General features: G+C 44.2%; 1 protein-coding gene across 4 annotated transcripts in view; it reads right to left on the bottom strand.

Annotated features, from left to right (window-relative positions):
- The window catches only part of LOC106578316 (retinoic acid receptor alpha), a 277,294-nt gene that overhangs the window by 70,042 nt on the left and 188,058 nt on the right, over positions 1–19,194 (bottom strand). The window contains exon 1 of one of the 4 annotated variants that reach the window (XM_014157005.2): positions 6,947–9,903. The exons of the other annotated variants lie outside the window; for them this stretch is intronic. The gene's annotated coding sequence lies outside the window, so the exon portion shown is untranslated. Of the gene's footprint in view, positions 1–6,946; positions 9,904–19,194 lie in introns of those variants that run through there. 4 annotated transcript variants of the gene reach the window in all.

Genomic DNA, 19,194 nt, shown 5'->3' with positions numbered 1-19,194 from the left:
TGAGACTCGAAATTGAGCTCAGGTGCATCCTGTTTCCATTGATCATCCTTGAGATGTTTCTACAACTTGATTGGAGTCCACCTGTGGTAAATTCAATTGATTGGGCATGATTTGGAAAGGCACACACCTGTCTATATAAGGCCCCACAGTTGACAGTGCATGTCAGAGCAAAACCAAGCCATGAGGTCGAAGGAATTGTCCGTAGAGCTCCGAGACAGGATAGTGTCAAGGCACAGATCTGGGGAAGGGTACCAAAAAATGTCTGCAGCATTGAAGGTCCCCAAGAACACAGTGGCCTCCATCATTCTTAAATGGAAGAAGTTTGGAACCACCAAGACTCTTCCTCGAGCTGGCCATCCGGCCAAACTGAACAATCAGGGGAGAAGGGCCTTGTTCAGAGAGGTGACCAAGGACCCAATGGTCACTCTGACAGAGCTCCAGAGTTCCTTTGTGGAGATTGGAGAACCTTCCAGAAGGACAACCATCTCTGTAGCACTCCACCAAACAGGCTTTTAATGGTAGAAGTGCCAGGCGAAAGCCACTTCTCAGTAAAAGGCACGACAGCCCGCTTGGAGTTTGCCAAAAGGCACTGAAAGGACTCTCAGACCATGAGAAACAAGATTCTCTGGTCTGATGAAACCAAGACTGAACTCTTTGGCCTGAATGCCAAGCATCACGTCCGGAGAAAACCTGGCACCATCCCTACGGTGACACATGGTGGTGGCAACAGCATGCTGTGGGGATCTTTTTCAGCAGCAGGGACTGGGAGACATGTCAGGATTGGGGCAAAGATGAACGGAGCAAAGTACAGAGAGATCCATGATGAAAACCTGCTTCAGAATGCTCACAACCTCAGACTGGGGCTAAGGTTCACCTTCCAACAGGACAACGACCCTAAGCACACAGCCAAGACAACACAGGAGTGGCTTCAGGACAAGTCTCTGAATGTCCTTGAGTGGCCCAGCCAGACCCCGGACTTGAACCCGATCGAACATCTCTGGAGAGATCTGAAAGCAGCTGTGCAGCAACGCTCCCCATCCAACCTGACAGAGCTTGAGAAGATCTGCAGAAGAGAATGGGAGAAACTCGCCAAATACAGGTGTGCCAAGCTTGTAGTGTCATACCCAAGAAGACTCGAGGCTGTAATCACTGCCAAAGGTGCTTCAACAAAATACTGAGTAAAGGGTCTGAATACTTATGTAAATGTTTTATTTCAGTTAATTTTTCTATACATTTGCCCAAAAAAACTGTTTTTGCCTGGTCATTATGGGGTATTGTGTGTAGATTGATCGATTTAATCAATTTTAGAATAAGGCTGTAATGTAACAAAGTGTGGAAAAAGTCAAGTGGTCTCAATTTTCGAATGCACTGTAAATAAATACATGCTGAATAGATTGAATTATATTATTCATGAATGCATAATAACTGGTTTAAACTCTGACCCATAACCTACTTGGCTGAGGGCCTTGCATCTTCCTCTCTTCTTCATCTAGATCATTCATCACTCCCTCCTGCTCTTCATTCAGACTGCATCCTGATCAGCACTATAATGATGGACATTACTGTAGGAGGAAATAGTGGTATGATTAGAACTATAGTGGTAGTGTTACTGATATGATGGCGGTTCGTGGTATTGTGTCGTGTAGTAGTACGGTGCAGTAGTAGTTGTCATAGAAGTAGTAGTAGCAGTAACAGCTGCTGAGGCAGTAGTAGTTGCCTGGTATTAGTAACCAATCAAGCAGTATCGTAGTACTCCACTGCGATAGACCACTCACCACATATCAGCTATCAGAAAGTGACAGTGGTCGATGGCATGAGTGAACCCCATACAGTGTACTGTAAAGTGCTTTGAAACCTAGTGAAAAACCCTGTATAAAATGTAATCTATTATTAGTAGGCCAGTATCCTCAGTAATATTCCTATGTAGTATGCTGATGACAGTCCAGCCAGCCGGTGCAGTGTCATGCTCCAGTTATTCCACCCACAGTGTGAAGTGATTGGAGGAAGACGGGCTCTCACGGAGTACAAGAGTCATCAGGTCTAGGCAGGCCAGCCATGCAAGGATAACAGGAGGCAGGCCCCGGCCTGGTGGCCCATATTACTGTTCTGCTTTCAACAGCCCTCAAACCCTGCTAGGATACGGCAGGGGAGCACTCCAAACTACAGGGACTGCTACGGGTTTGATGTTGGTGCTATGGGGTTGATATGGGGTGTGTGTGTAATCTGCAAGTGTGTGTGTGTGTGTGCGCATCCATGAGCATTGCACCGGTGTGTGTGTGCATACGTGTCTGCTAGTTTGTGTGTGTGTGTGTGTAGGGCTCGGTACTGGAGCAGAGATACTGAGTGCGTGACACAGGTGAAGAAATAGCGTGTGAATAATTCATCACGAAGAGAGAGAGCGGGACAGTAAACAGGGCTGTGCTAGTCACAGGACACCAGTGGCCCGTCCATCCATCCACTGTACACCCCTTTATCTATCCCTCTCTTTTTCCATCATTCTCGCCCTCTGATCTGGGGAGCTCAGATAAAGGATAATGGATTGGCTGACATTCAGCTTTCCCACATAAAGATTCTCATTAAATAACCTGGTTAGTAGGAAGCGAAACACACAAATACTGGCACACACACACGCTCAAGCCCTCCCGAACCTTTTTTCTACATTTGTATGTGTGTTTATGCATTTACTTGCCCGTGTGTTTATGTATGTAAGCTTAGCCGTTTGTTTGCTCCACACCCAGTGTGATTAACACAGTGAGCCGGTTGGACACTAGGCATCAGCCAGCCCTGCAGCCTTCCACCCGCCCCAGCCCAGCACCCGTGGGTGTTAACTGCAATCGGAAGTAGAGCCGCCACAAAAAAATGTCTAATCACTGGCCATAGATACAAACATGCACACACACAAACAGCAGGCTGGGTATGTATGAGGAGGAGGCCTGGCAGATGCTACCTACCGCTGACTGAACGGCAGCTGTTTGCTGGCCGGGCACTCCACACACACACAAGCATTGTTTCAACGTAAATACGCACAGATGCTTACACACACACACACACACACACACACACACACACAATTAAACGGAGAAAAATATGAAAGACGCACACCCACTGATAAAATACACAGACACGCAGGCAGACCCTACACAAACCAACAGCAGGATTACAGCATTAGCAGCGTGCACCCACACGACCATTCCAGCAACATGACAACAATGGTGGTCGGGCAGCTGCCAAAAGAGCAGTAGTCTGTCAAAACAGCTGAGTGGTACAATTATCAAGGCCTATAAGCCTGGGGGAGTTCAGACTGTTTACAGTCCACACAATATTCTGAGTTATCTGTCGCACCCACTAGGCAATGTCGCTTCCGTTGGAGGCTGATGAGATTATATTCAGACATTATAAGTGGTTTATAGGCCTTCGTGCTTATGACAAGTCTTACATGATGTGCTACATAACCCAATGTACCTGTTGGTCTATAAAACTGACTTTAGATCAATTTGCCCTATTCTGTCTGTCAGTCATAGCTATGTCAAGGGTGGGGTGGAAGAGGAGAAATCTGTATTCCCCCAGTGCCATCCCTCGTGTCCCTTACTCTAAATGGGAGACGTCTAGTTATGTGCACCATACACAGGAAGACACGTCCGATCTCCCGCTCTCACATTCTCTTCCACTCCCTCCTCTCTCGAAGGATCCATTCCAGACCATATAATTAACTTAACTACTTTGCTGTCTGCCGATTCCGTTTTTGGGCCAGACCAGCTCTGTGTGCTGCCTGCCATGAGGCGTGCTGCACGGCTGTTCCCATACAGCCTGACTGGCCTACTGACTGGGCTATAAACTCCATCCCCATTTGCTGCCCACTGCCTGGAGACTACAGCCTATAGAGAGCTGGCTACTGTGGGACTGGGGATTAGTAACCAGTAGGTCCGGGGGCAAAGGTTTCTATATTTATAGATATATAGAGCGAGAGACTTACTACAGTCCACCACAGACCAGACCTTGGCTTCAACCAGTTACACCAGTTAACTCTACACTGATGTCAGTAAATTGTGAGAATGACTTCTCCCCCTTATCAGTCAATGCTCCCTGTTGGCTGCTTCCAGACCAGCTGTTTTGAGGAGTGGAGAAAAGAGGTCCTCTGTACAACTCCTTTTTACACTGAACCAAAATATAAAACACAACATGCAAAAATGTCAGATTTTACTGAGTTACAGTTCATAAGGAAATCAGTCAATTGAAATAAATTCATTAGGCCATTAAGTATGGATTTCACCAGACTGGAAATACAGATATGCATGTGTTGGTCACAGATACCTTAAAAAAAGGTAGGGGAATGGATCAGAAAGCCAGTCAATCTCTGGCGTGACCACCATTTGCCTCATTCGGGGGCAACATCTCCTTCGCAAAGAGTTGATCAGGCTGTTGATTGTGGTCTGTAGAATGTTGTCCCACTCCTCTTCAACGGCTGTGCAAAGTTGCTTGATATTGGTGGTAACTGGAACACGCTGTCATACATGTCGATCCAGAGCATCCCAAACATGCTAAATGGGTGTCATATCTGGTGAGTATACAGGCCATGCCAGAACTGGGACATTTTCAGCTTCCAGGAATTGTGTACAGATCCTTGCGACATGGGGCTGTGCATTTTCATGCTGAAACATGAGGTGATTGGCTGAGGATGAATGGCACGACAATGGGCCTTAAGATCTCATCACGGTATCCCCGAGCATTCAGATTGCCATCGATAAAATGCTGTGTTTGTTTATGCCTGCCCATATTATAACTCCACCGCCACCATGGGGCACTCCATTCACATCAGCAAACAACTCACCCAGACGACGCCATGCACGCTGTCTGGCATCTTCCCGGTACAGTTGAAACCGGGATTCATCCGTGAAGAGCACACTTCTCCAGAGTGCTATTGGCCATCAAAACGGAACATTTGCCCACTGAAGTCGGTTAAGACGCTGAACTGCAGTCAGGTTAAGACCCTGGTGAGGACGACGAGAATGCAAATGAGCTCCCTGGTCTCTGACCCCCTGGGCCTGCCTCCTGTGTGGAAATTCTTCAGTTGTGCAAACCCACAGTTTCATTGGCTGTCCCGTTGGCTGGTCTCTGACGATTCCGCAGGTGAAGAAGCCGGATGTGGAGGTGGTGGGCTGGCGTGGTTACAAGTGTTGTGCGGTTGTAAGGCCGGTTGTGCGTACTGCCAAGTTCTCAAAACAACATAGGCCGCCTCCAATGGTAGAGTGGCCTTTTTTAGCTTCTTGATATGCCACACCTGTCAGGTGGATTATCTTGGCAAAGGAGAAATGCTCACTAACAGGGACGTAAAAACAGAATTTCTGCACCAAATTGGAGATAAATAAGCTTTGTGCGTATGGAAAATATCTGGGATCCATCACTAAATTCACTGGGAATACATTACATAGGATGAAGAAAACACTCAGCTGCAGCTCCATACTACTTGTCAAACAGAGAACTGATACTATATACTTTTTGTTGGGGTGGTATTGGCGTGGGGGAGGTCCGTGGATGGCGTTTCACCATATAGTATCTGTCTAAATCATTGTTAGAAAAAAGTTTGATCCAAATCAGATATTAGGTCATATTTATTGAAGAGGGAGGAAGGGATGACCATAGCAGTCACACTGAAACAGACACAGAGACCGACACGGAGACAGAGACCGACACGGAGACAGAGACCGAGAGACCCGACAGAGACCGACAGAGACCGACAGAGACCGACACAGAGACCGAGACCGAGACCGACACAGAGACAGACACAGAGACAGAGACAGAGACCGACACAGAGACAGAGACCGACACAGAGACAGAGACCGACACAGAGACAGAGACCGACACAGAGACAGAGACCGACACAGAGACAGAGACCGACACAGACCGACAGAGACCGACACGGAGACAGACAGAGACCGACACAGAGACCGACACAGAGACCGACACAGAGACCGACACAGAGACCCAGACAGAGACCGACACGGAGACAGACAGAGACCGACACGGAGACAGACAGAGACCGACACGGAGACAGACAGAGACCGACACGGAGACAGAGACCGACACGGAGACAGAGACCGAGACCGACACGGAGACAGAGACCGAGACCGACACGGAGACAGACAGAGACCGACACGGAGACAGAGACCGAGACCGACACGGAGACAGAGACCGAGACCGACACGGAGACAGAGACAGAGACCGACACAGAGACAGAGACCGACACAGAGACAGAGACCGACACAGAGACAGAGACCGACACAGAGACCGACACAGAGACCGACACAGAGACCGACACAGAGACCGACACAGAGACCGACACAGAGACCGACACAGAGACCGACACAGAGACCGACACAGAGACCGACACAGAGACCGACACAGAGACCGACACAGCTGACTGCCCTGGGATATGGGGAACAATGACCTCCAGTGGCAGACAGCGGCCTGAGTGTAGTAGTAGGTGAATGTGTGTGTGTAAACATGTTCAACACTAGAACCACTGGGCTTCCGCTGGGCCCAGCAACTGGTCAACACATTTTATTGTTAGAGTGCCTTTGTCACAACTATGAAACACAGTAATGGCTTCTTTTTACTAAGATTTTAATTTTTTTACAAAATACCCCAACCACAAAGACACACGGTCAGAAAAACGCAAGGTCAAACGATGAAAATAGTAGCCTAAACATCATTATTAGCACCAAGTGTGCTTAATAAATAGTGAAAATCAGCACAAAAGTAATAATGGCATTATAATAAATATAAGTGTCGATATGACAGCAGTTATAAATAGTTAATTATTGTCAGCTCATGCTTACATGGTCTGCGTTTTCACACAATGGCATCGGTTGGATTTCATTTAGCGGTTATCCCTTGTGCTAACAGTCGACAAAAATCTTCGCCACTTTCACTTGCTTGACACACTTACCACGTATGTCACTTAGAGGTGACACCGGTGTCTTGGGTCAGTTCTTTGTGCATCTGGCCACCTGGCACAGTCTCCTCCCCGGAAGCTGTACGCAATTTGGCTCACGCTCACGTGCAATCATCGCTGCTGCCTTGGCCTTCATAAGTCTCTCACGTAGCCCGTATGCTAGACTCGTGGTGAAGTCTCTCCTGGGCATAATGTTGTTCATGCACTGCTTGAACAACACGAGTGCGTTGATAGCAGCCAAGTCAAGCATGTTGTAGAACACAGCAACAGGCCAGCTGAGGGTGGCTCTTTTCAGAGTACAGCCGTGCCATCTGATGCAAAACATCCACACCAACCTATGGAACAGAAAAACAACGTGTGTTATTCAGAAGAGCATAATGCATTGCATAAATGTATCTATGGCGATGCATATTATGTAATATTAACATACCTTTGTTTGGTTGTAGTGTGTAATAGTATCCGGTTTTCTTTTGTGTCCCCGTCGATGGCAAGTGTCGGATGCATGGTGCTCATGACAGAAGCATTCTTTCTTGCCTTGCATTGGTATAGTGGGAGTGTTGTCTTGTCATTCTTCAGCGCCATTGTACAACGGCTGCGCAGGTGCGTTGTTTTGCACAGAGTGAAGGAGCGCCTGTCTCGCTTTGTTCATGGTGCCGACTAGGCTTGTTTTATTTGCAAGCAACTTGTTCGCCAATGACAGTTAAGTGAGGAAATTGTCCATGGTGACATTTCTCCCCTTGCCAACGTAAGGTTCCACCAACCTCATCACCACATTCTCCAACACTCGCTCACCTGCTGCCCGTTTTACGAAATGGTTCCGTCTCTTCCTCTCCCCATTTCATTAGCTGGTGGCGCGGGCACCTGCTCAGATGCGTACCGTTCTGGCTTTTTTGCGCTTAGACCTAGGAGGCGTCGGTTCAGGCTGAGGCTCAGAATCAGAAGAATAATCAGAGATGTCATGATTCATTTCTTTCCCACAATCTGAGTCGTTTTCATTTATATCTTGTAGCAGCACTAATGCATGTTCATCCATTTGTCTTGCCATTGCAAATTATGCATGCTCTCACTGTGTACTCCAAGTAGGCCAGAGTAGACTGATAAGAGTGCTTGGATTGGGTGGACTGATATAGGGTACATACCATTTAGAGATTATAACTAGAATATACTAATACAATAGAATGGCCCGCACTGTTCTTCATTCACAATTGGTGATGACACAATTATGCAGTCTGCTTCAACCCAATCATACTTTACTTCATTTATTTAATTGGTTATTATGTGTGAAATTAGTTAAATTCAGTTTCAAGGCAATTATCGGGGGTGATTATCAACTGGCCACCGCACCTTCTAATGTTGGGGAAATGAGTGGAGCAGGCCCTACTGTCGGAAGGAAGAGCAAGGGGGGGGACCATCCAAATAATGATCCTCCTACAACTGGCTATAACTCCAGCTCTGTTTGTGATACTATGATTCTAATAATGGCAGCGCTATATAGACTTATTTAGGAAAAGTCAAGGACCAGATGTCCCCGCAAGAACAGTAATCAAACGAAAATGTCCCACAAGGAAAAATGCTATTTCGAAGAGGTTTAGGGTTAGAATTCGTGTTAGAGATGGGGGTTAAAAGGTTTAGGAGTTAGGGTTAGGGGTAAAGGTTAGGTTTAGGGAAAATAGGATTTTGAATTGGAATCATTTGTGTATCTCCGCAAGGTTAGTAAAACAAGGCTGTGTGTATTTGTGCATGTTCGGTCTACTTTTCACAGACAGCTCTTAAAGTACTGTTGGAGAGGGATGAGGGGAGAGAAAGAGGGAGAGAGAGAGAGAGAGAGGGAGTAAGAGATGAGAGAGAGCAAGAGAGAGAGAAGTAGAGAGATAGGGAGGGGTGACATTGGCGTACAGCTGCTAGTGCAGAGAATCAAAGTTGACAGCCAGGCAGCACAGAGCTAAGACATAATTAGCACAAGTGAACATGCATCATGTGTCAGCTGTGATCATCTTCTCCTCTTTAACTCACACACGGGTGGAGACTGGTGCTGGGGCTGGGAACCTCTTAATAAGGTCTGTATGCTCACTGGTGGGGGTTCAGGTTTTGCTGGGAACATTGTACGACTCAGTGAAGGCTCCTCAGGAGGAAGGGAAAGGACCATTCTCCTCAGTGAAATTCCATAAAAATAATAATTGTGAAACACTAAAAAAAGTTATCCTTTTTCGATAACTATACTAAATATATTAATATGTCACCAAATAATTTATTAAAGCACACTGTTTTGCAATCAAGGTCTATAGTAACGTCAACAGCACTCTGGGGTAGCACCATGGTGTAGCCAGAGGACAGCTAGCTTCTGTCCTCCTCTGGGTACATTTACTTCAATACAAAACCTAGGAGGCCTCAACCCCTTCCATAGACCTACATGGTAATAATGACCACTTCCGGAGGATGACCTCCAACCAATCAAAGCTTTTGCAGTATGATCTGACATGTCCATCCAATCAGTTGGTGACATTATTGGATAGAGATAGAAAAGTGATAGTTGAGCATTTTTTTCTGTTGTTGATATTATTCAATTTAAATTAGTTTCTTCAAATTACAGGAGACAGAGGAGGTAGATAAATAGTTTTCTTGGTTTTAGAACTTTGTGTCCAGTTAGTGCGATTTATTTAAATTTGCCTGGCAAACTTCAGTAGCAAGTAGCAGTAGCTGGCTAGCTACCAGCTCGAGTGTTCCGTTTTTGCCGCCAACACTACCGCAAATTGTGTTGACCTTTTGCTGAAGAACCCCTTTTATTCTCTGGGGTACATGGAAAATGTGCAAATTAAAACCGAGGGTCGACCTCTGCCAGAGATCAGTTTCATCAAGGATGAAAAGGCGAGGGTGTAAAATAGCAATTGGTATCAAAAGTATACCTGGTTAACTTCACTAGGGTAGGGGGCAGCATTCGGAATTTTGGATGAAAAGCGTGCCCAAATTAAACTGCCTGCAACTCAGGCTCAGAACCTAGGATATGCATATGATTTGTAGATTTGGATAGAAAACTCCAAAGTTTCCAAAACTGTTAAAATAATGTCTGTGTAAAACAGAACTGATATGGCAGGCAAAAACCTGAGGAAAATCCATCCAGGAAGTACTATTATTTTGAAAGGCTGTTTTTCCATTGAAAGCCTATCCACCATACAAAGACTTAGGACCCAGTTCACGATCTCTATGGCTTCTTCTACATGTGGCCAGTCTTTAGGCATTGTTTCAGGCTTTTACTCTGAAAAATGAGGGAGATACAGCACTTTCAATGAGTGGACAGTGGAAATTACCAGACATGAGTCTATTGACGAAGCTTTTGTCCGGTTGAAATATTATTGATTATTTATGACAAAAACAACCTGAGGATTGATTTTAAACAACATTTGACATGTTTCAACGAACTTTTATTGTACTTTTTTTACTTTCGTCTGGATGTTGAGAGCGCGCTTTGTGCCTTTGGATTACTGAACTAAACGCACCAACAAAACGGTGGTTTTTGGACATAAAGAGGGACATTATTGAACAAAACAAACATTTGTGTAACATGGAGTCCTGGGAGTGCCACCAGATGAAGATCAAAAGGTTAGTGTTTAATATAGTCGCTATTTTTGACTTTTGTGAGTCCTCTCCTTGGCTGGAAAATGTCTGTATGGTTTATTGTGGCTAGGTGCTGTCCTAACATAATCACATGGTGTGCTTTCGCCGTAAAGCCTTTTTGAAATCGGACACTGTGGTTGGATTAACAAGAAGTTTATCTTTAAAATGGTGTATAATACTTGTATGTTTGAGGAATTTTAATTATGGGATTTCTGTTTCAATTTGGCACCCTGCAATTTCACTGGCTGTTGTTGAGGTGGGACGCTAGCGTCCCAATGATACCAGAGAGGTTAACAGGGAGCCCACTAAGCCACCTGTATCGCTGGCCTTGTCTGTTTTTTGGAAAGTCTGAGTCTTGGGTGAAAGGGAGGGGGGGTAACAATGACCTGAAGAACATCGATCTTTTAGCTAAACGGCAAAACAAAAGCAGGGAGCATATAAATGCCCACATCAGATTCAAGCTTCTGGGAAAAAGCTGCATCGATCATGACGGAAGGTCTGGGTATTCAAACTGCGCAACACAACGAGAAAGTAAGAAGAAACAGGGATGTTCTCAAGCGGCTTATCAACACCACTGCATTTTTGGGCATGCAAGAATTTGCTTTTAAAGGACACAACGAGAGGGAAAGTTACGCTAACAAGTGCAACTACAAGGAGCTTGCAGCGGTAATTGCACATTATGATGCTTTACTTGCTGAACATATGGAACTTTCTACTGTTATCTGGGATGTCGAAATCAATTCAGAATGATTTTATAGCTTCCATCGCATCATCCATTAAAAGTTAAATTAAAGAGGTTGACGCAGCGCATTGTTTTGCGCTCAAGTAGGCTTTCCATCTTCCTCCAGTATTTATTTAGCAAAGATGATAACACAATCACTCCGGACAGACAAGCAAAAACTAATTCCATACATGTAAATGTTGCAGCAGCCTAGGCTACACCTAAACAGAGATCTGACATGCTGTATGGGATGAAAACAAGACTATTTTTCAGTCTGATCAACTGTAGGCTACTAATAAGAGCAGCTGCATACAGCCTATGTGCTCTGTCCATCTGGTCAACTGTAGGCTACTAATAAGAGCAGCTGCATACAGCCTATGTGCTCTGTCCATCTGGTCAACTGTAGGTTACTAATAAGAGCAGCTGCATACAGCCTATGTGCTCTATCCATCTGGTCAGGGTAACTAATTGGTAACGTTATGTATTTATAGTCCATTTGTCAGGAGAAAATGTGAATGTGATCAAATTTGGATGATCAGGGGTTTATTCAGGAAAGTTTATTGGGAGTTTGTCTTAGTGAATTTTGAGATGTCAGTTTAACTTAATGGAGAAACTTATTCAAACCTACGATGGCACAGCTGTAATGGTATTTACAGCTAAGTCACCTGTTCTCTCTTTCCTCTCCAAGGACTGTGTACCCCTATCAATTTTCTCTCATTACTGTATGTAGAGTCAATCACATACACAATCACATTATTACACATCAATGATTTTACTCCTTGCTTGGACTAGCTCATTCTTAGCTCTTTTGTCTAACTGTGTAGTGTGTTGTGTTATTGTTTGTCTTCCCAGTCAAATCCTGTCCTGCACTGGTTAAGCCTCTGAACACCTCAACTCATGCCTCATACCCTCATTCAATCATGCTGTGATCCTTTCCCAACACTGTAAGTAGCCCTCTCATTCCCATTCCCCATACATGATTTAGGTTAAAATAAGTTGTCTTTGATGATTTTTGAAACACACTGTCGTCTCCATGCGTTCGGCACCTTTACCGTGGGTCTCCCATCCTCCTCCATTTTTCAAGTCACCAGCCTCCACTGTTATCAGGGGCGGTTCTGGGGTGGGGGCAGGGGCAGTGCCCGTGACAACAATTTTGGACCCCCTTGTGGCCCCCCTAAATGTGGAGTATGAAATAATTTTTACAATCGTTCTTTTTTACATCCGTTATTAGACAGTGGCAACGCGGAACACTAATGATTATGAACATGGTCTTTTGCCTGCTAATGCCTGCAATGCAGTGAAGAAAGCGATATGACAACAATAACGTCTAATGTAACTGGCCCCTCTAACAGTACAACTGGCCCCAGCTTGGCCCGCCCCCCCCCCCAGTTGAAATGGTCTAGAACTGCCACTGACTGTCATGGCAGTCTGTTACATGCATATGTGCATGCACACGCTTCCACACAAACAGGCTCGTCGTTAGGGGAGAATCACTTTTGAACACGTGTACCTGTAGTCTGCAACATCCTCTCTTATACTAACCCTATACTGGGGAAATACACAATACATTTAACCCACCATACAGTTCATTAGGAAAGTATTCAGAACCCTTGCCTTTTTCTACATTTTGTTACTTTACAGCCTTATTACATTTATTTTCTCATCAATTTACACACAACACCCTACAATGACGAAGTGAACAGGTTTTTAGAAATGTTAACAGATTTATAAAAAATAAACTGAAATACCTTATTTACATTAGTTTTCAGACCCTTTGCTATGAGACTCAAAATTGAGCTCAGGTGCATCCTGTTTCCATTGATCATCCTTGAGATGTTTCTACAACTTGATTGGAGTCCACCTGTGGTATAGTCAATTGATTGGACATGATTTGGAAAGGCACACCTGTCTATATAAGGTCCCACAGTTGACAGTGCATGTTAGAGAAAAAACCAAGCCATGAGGTCGAAGAAATTGTCCGTAGAGCTCCGAGACAGGATTGTGTCGAGGCACAGATCTGGGGAAGGGTACCAAAAAATGTCTGCAGCATTGAAGGTTCCCAAGAACACAGTGGCCTCCATCATTCTTAAATGGAATACGTTTGGAACCACCAAGGCTCTTCCTAGAATTGGCCGCCTGGCCAAACTGAGCAATCAGGGGAGAAGGGCCTTGGTCAGGGAGTTGACCAAGAACCCGATGGACACTGACAGAGCTCCAGAAGTCCTCTGTGGAGATGGGAGAACCTTCCAGAAGGACAACCATCTCTGCAGCACTACACCAATCAGGCCTTTATGGTAGAGTGGCAAGACGGAAGGAAGCCACTCCTCAGTAAAAAGGCATATGACAGCCCGCTTGGAGTTTGCCAAAAAGGCACCTAAAGGACTCTCAAACCATGAGAAACAAGATTGTCTTGTTACAATAATGCTTGTACGAACTCAAACCCAGGCGCAGAGAAAACAAAGCAAGCAGAGGTAGGGGTAAATCCAGATATTTTACTTACACTCTTGACAGAAATTAGGCAACCGCACAAGAGAACACTCAACAAAACATGAGACATAAGCACAGACACAGGCCAACTGAGGAACCTAAATAACCAATAAGTAATGATCAGGGTAACCTGGAACCTGGAAAACAAGGGTGCCCTCTAGCGGTAACCAAAGGAAACAACAATCAAATCAAACTGACATCTTTGGTCTGATGAAACCAAGATTGGACTCTTTGGCCTGACTGCCAAGCATCACGTCTGAAGGAAACCTGGCACCATCCTTATGGTGACGCATGCTGTGGGGATGTATTTCAGCGGTCAGGATCGTGGGAAAGATGCGAAGATTGAACTTCCAACAGGACAACAACCTTAAGCACACAGCCAAGCCAATGCAGGAGTGGCTTCGGGACAAGTCTCCGAATGTCCTTGAGTGGCCCAGCTAGACCCCGGACTTGAACCCAATCGAACATCTCTGGAGAGAACTGAAAATAGCTGTACAGCGATGCTCCCCATCCAACTTGACAGAGCTTGAGAGGATCTGCAGAGAAGAATTGGAGAAACTCCCCAAATACAGGTGTGCCAAGCTTGTAGTGTCATACCCAAGAAGACTCGAGGCTGTAATCACTGCCAAAGGTGCTTCAACAAAATACTGAGTAAAGAAAGGGTTTGAATACTTACAGTACCAGTTGAAAGTATGGAGACACCTACTCATTCAAGGGTTGTTCTTTATTTTTACTATTTTCTACATTGTAAAATAATGGTGAAGACATCAAAACTATGAAATAACACATATGGAATCATGTATTAACAAAAATATAACCTGAAGAATGCTGTGCTAGTCATACTGGTTAAGTGTGCCTTGAATTCTAAATAAAATCATACATTGTCACCAGCAAAGCACCGGTCTAAAATATATTTAGATTTGTTTAACACTTTTTTGGTTACTACATGATTCCATATGTGTTATTTCATAGTTTTGATGTATTCACTATTATTCTACAATGTAGAAAATAGTAAAAACAAAACAAACAAAAAAAACTGGAATGATTAGGTGTGTCCAAACGTTTGACTGGTACTGTATGTAAACGTGATATCAATTATGTGATATGCCACACCTGACAGGTGGATGGATTATCTTGACAAAAGTATAACATGCTCACTAACAGGGATGTAAACACATTTGTGCACAAAATTTGACAGAAAAAAGCTTTTTGTGCATATGGAACATTTCTGTTATCTTTTATTTCAGCTCATGAAACCGGCCCTTTACATGTTGCATTTATATTTTTGTTCAGTGTACAACTAAAACATACATGTTATTAGAGGTCTGACCATTCAAGTGTGTCTAAAAAGCTGTAAATATAATGACGTTAATACATACCATCATGACGGGGACAGTACTGGTGCTCGTCATTGTTTGCATCCCAAATGGCACCCTATTCCCTTTTCAGTGCAGTACTGTTGTCCCTGGTCAAAAGCACTATAAGGGGAATAGGGTGCCATTTGGGACATATCCATTAGCTCATGCCTCTCAATGGAGTGGTGGTGGTTGTGGGATAAGCTTGCCATGTTATTTTAAATCAACTCAGCCATCCGCCAACCATTATTCAGTAGGTTGGTGGATTGGGGAGCCCAGGGAAAAGGAAAGAGGGGGGTCTGATTATGGGCTTTAGAACAGGGGGATGAAAGGAGGTAGGAGAAGAAAGTGCAGGAAAGAGTGAGATGTGAGAGATGCAGCACAAAGGAGAGGTAGGGAGGGCCAAAGACATAGGCCCTAGTCCTTACGATCCCGAGAACCACAAATGAAACACAGAGAGGAGAAAAAGAGCAGGAGAAGTTAAACTAAGCCTAAGGGAGGCGTGGGTGCAGCTCAAATCCAATACTCGGGGGCTCTATGTTCTGATTCCTGCTGGTTGAGGCCCCCTGTGGTGCCCAGTGTGACCCCCGAGGATGGGTGAAATATGATTGGCCAAGATGGGGGATAAATTATGTGGCGGCAGAGATGGGACCGAGTCCCCTAGTGATTGAAGCGTAATTGTCTGGTGGAGAGGAGAGATTGAAAGAAAGAAGGCCGGCCGCACCGTGATGTAGCACCATCCCGAGGCGAAGCCGGTGTGTGTGTGTGTAAGCGTCTTGGAGAACAATACTCACACAGTGGAGGCAGAGGGGGGAACAGAGCACCCCTGCTGACACTCAGTGGGATGACACAGAAAGCTTAAAGGCAGGCAGGCGCAGACAGAGAGAGGCAGAAGAGCGAAGATGAAAGAAAGAAAAAACAGAAGGAACAGATCGAGAGAAAGGTAAGGAGGGAAATTGCAAATTCCCTCTCCCTCTTTCTCTCCTTCCCAATCCACAGAAGGATACCCTGATTTGCCAGAAAGGCCCTGCATGCAACTAAATCAAGCCGGTTAAATCATCAGGTTTTGTTAATGACTCCTTTTACCCTGATACCCCCTCCCTCTCTCTTCTCTAAAAGTGCTTGCACCCAAGCTCTGTCATCCCTAATTCATCGTCTCAACTGAAAGGGGAGGAGAGGAGGAGGATGAGGAGGTCCCCTGGACCTACTGCTTACTGTATAAATAATTTCCCAGAGTGCAATCTGACTGTGTTCTGAAATGATGTTGTTCTCCTGCGTCGCTCTGACTTAGGCCCGCTGTGCGCTGCTAGCTAGCATAGCGAAGGCTAGGTAAGTGGATGACACATGGTGCCATGTATGCAGCTATGCTCGCTACAGTAGCTAAGGCTATAGGTGGGCAGGTGACCAAGACATTTAGGTGTTCAAAGTCCGCAAAGGGCACATTCAACACGATACATCCCATCCTCAGTAAGTCAAACAACTGATCAATGCACGTTGAAAAGGACTGTTGGTTGAAAAACCGTACTGGCACTATGGAACGATATCGCCCAGTCAAAGTTATCAAGTCCAACCACAACAGCGTTTGGTTAAATCCAGTTTATGCAGCACTCGTATTCAAAATGACTCAACATATTGTACCAGGACCAACCAAGGTTGCATGTTTCTTATAGAAAGACCAACTTATGTAAAGAAAGCATTGTGTTCACTCACAATGGCTCGGTCCTGTAAATAAGAACTTCAGATATAAGTTTACAGGCTAATCCGCCATTCAGACGAGGACAGACATTTTGAAAACAGCTGTAGAACTGTAATTAGAAAAAAACTCATGTCACAGAATGAGAGACATGATTCCATGCTGTCCCTAAAGGAAGGAGAAAAACAAATCCCGTGGCGCGATATTCAAATACCTTGGAAATGCTATTACTTCAATTTCTCAAACATATGACTATTTTACACCATTTTAAAGACAAGACTCTTGTTAATCTAACCACACTGTCCGATTTCAAAAAGGCTTTACAACGAAAGCAAAATATTAGATTATGTCAGCAGAGTACACCCATTTTTCAAGCCAGCATATAATGTCACATAAACCCAAACCACAGCTAAATGCAGCACTAACCTTTGATGATCTTCATCAGATGACACTCCTAGGACATTATGTTATACAATACATGCATGTTTTGTTCAATCAAGTTCATATTTATATCATAAACCAGCTTTTTACATTAGCATGTGACGTTCAGAACTAGCATTCCCACCGCAAACTTCCGGTGAATTTACTAAATTACTCACGATAAACGTTCACAAAAAACATAATTATTTTAAGAATTATAGATACAGAACTCCTTTATGCAATCGCTATGTCCGATTTTAAAATAGCTTTTCGGCGAAAGCACATTTTGCAATATTCTGAGTAGATAGCTCGCCATCACGGGCTAGCTATTTTGACACCCACCAAGTTTGGCCCTCACCAAACTCAGATTTACTATAAGAAAAATTGGATTACCTTTGCTGTTCTTCGTCAGAATGCACTCCCAGGACTTTTACTTCAATAACAAATGTTGGTTTGGTTCAAAATAATCCATAGTTATGTTCAAATATCCTCTGTTTTGTTCGTGCGTTCAAGACACTATCCGAAGGGTGACGAAGGGTGACAAAAAACTTCTAAATATTCCATTACCGTACTTCGAAGCATGTCAACCGCTGTTTAAAATCAATTTTTATGCGATTTTTCTCGTAAAAAAGTGATAATATTCCGACCGGGAAACCCTGTTTTCGTTCAAAGACGAAAAAATAAAAACATGGTGTCGGCTCGTGCACACGCCCCCAGTCTCATTGTTCTCTGATCGACCACTATCCAAATGCGCTACTGTTTTTCAGCCAGGGGCTCCAAAGTCATCATTCAACGTTTTGCCGCCTTCTGAGAGCCTATGGGAGCCGTAGGAAGTGTCACGTTACAGCAGAGATCCTCAGTTTTCAATAAAGAGAGTGTAGAAGGCCAAGAAATGGTCAGAGAGGGCACTTCCTGTAAGGAATCTTCTCAGGTTTTTGCCTGCCATATGAGTTCTGTTATACTCACAGACACCATTCAAACAGTTTTAGAAACTTTAGGGTGTTTTCTATCCAAATCAAACAATTATATGCATATTCTAGTTTCTGGGCAGTAGTAATAACCAGATTAAATCGGGTACGTTTTTTATCCGGCCGTGCAAATACTGCCCCCTACCCTAGAGAGGTTAATCTAACCGCACTGTCCAGTTTACAGTATATAGTGAAATAATACCACGCTATTGTTTGAGATTGCACAGTTTTGAACATGAAAAGTTAATAAACAAATTAGGCACATTTGGGCAGTCTTCATACCACATTTTGAACAGAAATGCAATGGTTCATCGGATCAGCCTAAAACTGCACACACTGCTGCCATCTAGTGGCCAAAATCGAAATTGCACCTGGGCTGGAATAATACATTATGGCCTTTCTTTTTTTGTATTATCTTTTACCAGATCCATTGTGTTATTCTACTACATTCCTTTCACATTTCCATAAACTTCAAAGTGTTTCCTTTCAAATGGTACCAAGAATATGCATATCCTTGCTTCAGGGCCTGAGATACAGGCAGTTCGATTTGGGTATGTAATTCTAGGAGAAAATGGAAACAAAAGGGGAAGAGGTAAAAAGGGCATCTATTTCTCAATGCCAGAAACACATATAATAGTAACGTAGAGCACCCCAAGAAAACATTCCCAAATTACAAACTCTTAAATCCATTTTTATAGTACTGTAATATCTCTAAAAGTTGGGTTTGCGGTTCTCCAAATCAGCTCCAACTTTGGAAACAATCCCAAAAAGCCCCTCAGTCAACATCACACACTGAGGAAATAAAAATCCATGCTCACCCTTCATATCAGTGCTTCATGTACTCATGGGGGGAAAAAAACATGTGGGATAGTAGTATGGAGCTAGCTAGGAATTGTATTTTTACTCATCAAGATGGCCAAGCTTTGTGTGGTAGCAGGTTGTAGCTACATTTACTAAGCAAATGTTAGTATGCCTCCAAGGCCATG

The sequence above is a fragment of the Salmo salar genome, chromosome ssa19 (assembly GCF_905237065.1).
Source record: "Salmo salar chromosome ssa19, Ssal_v3.1, whole genome shotgun sequence".
Lineage (NCBI taxonomy): Eukaryota > Metazoa > Chordata > Actinopteri > Salmoniformes > Salmonidae > Salmo > Salmo salar.
This window is presented reverse-complemented; position numbering and strand designations above follow the sequence as displayed.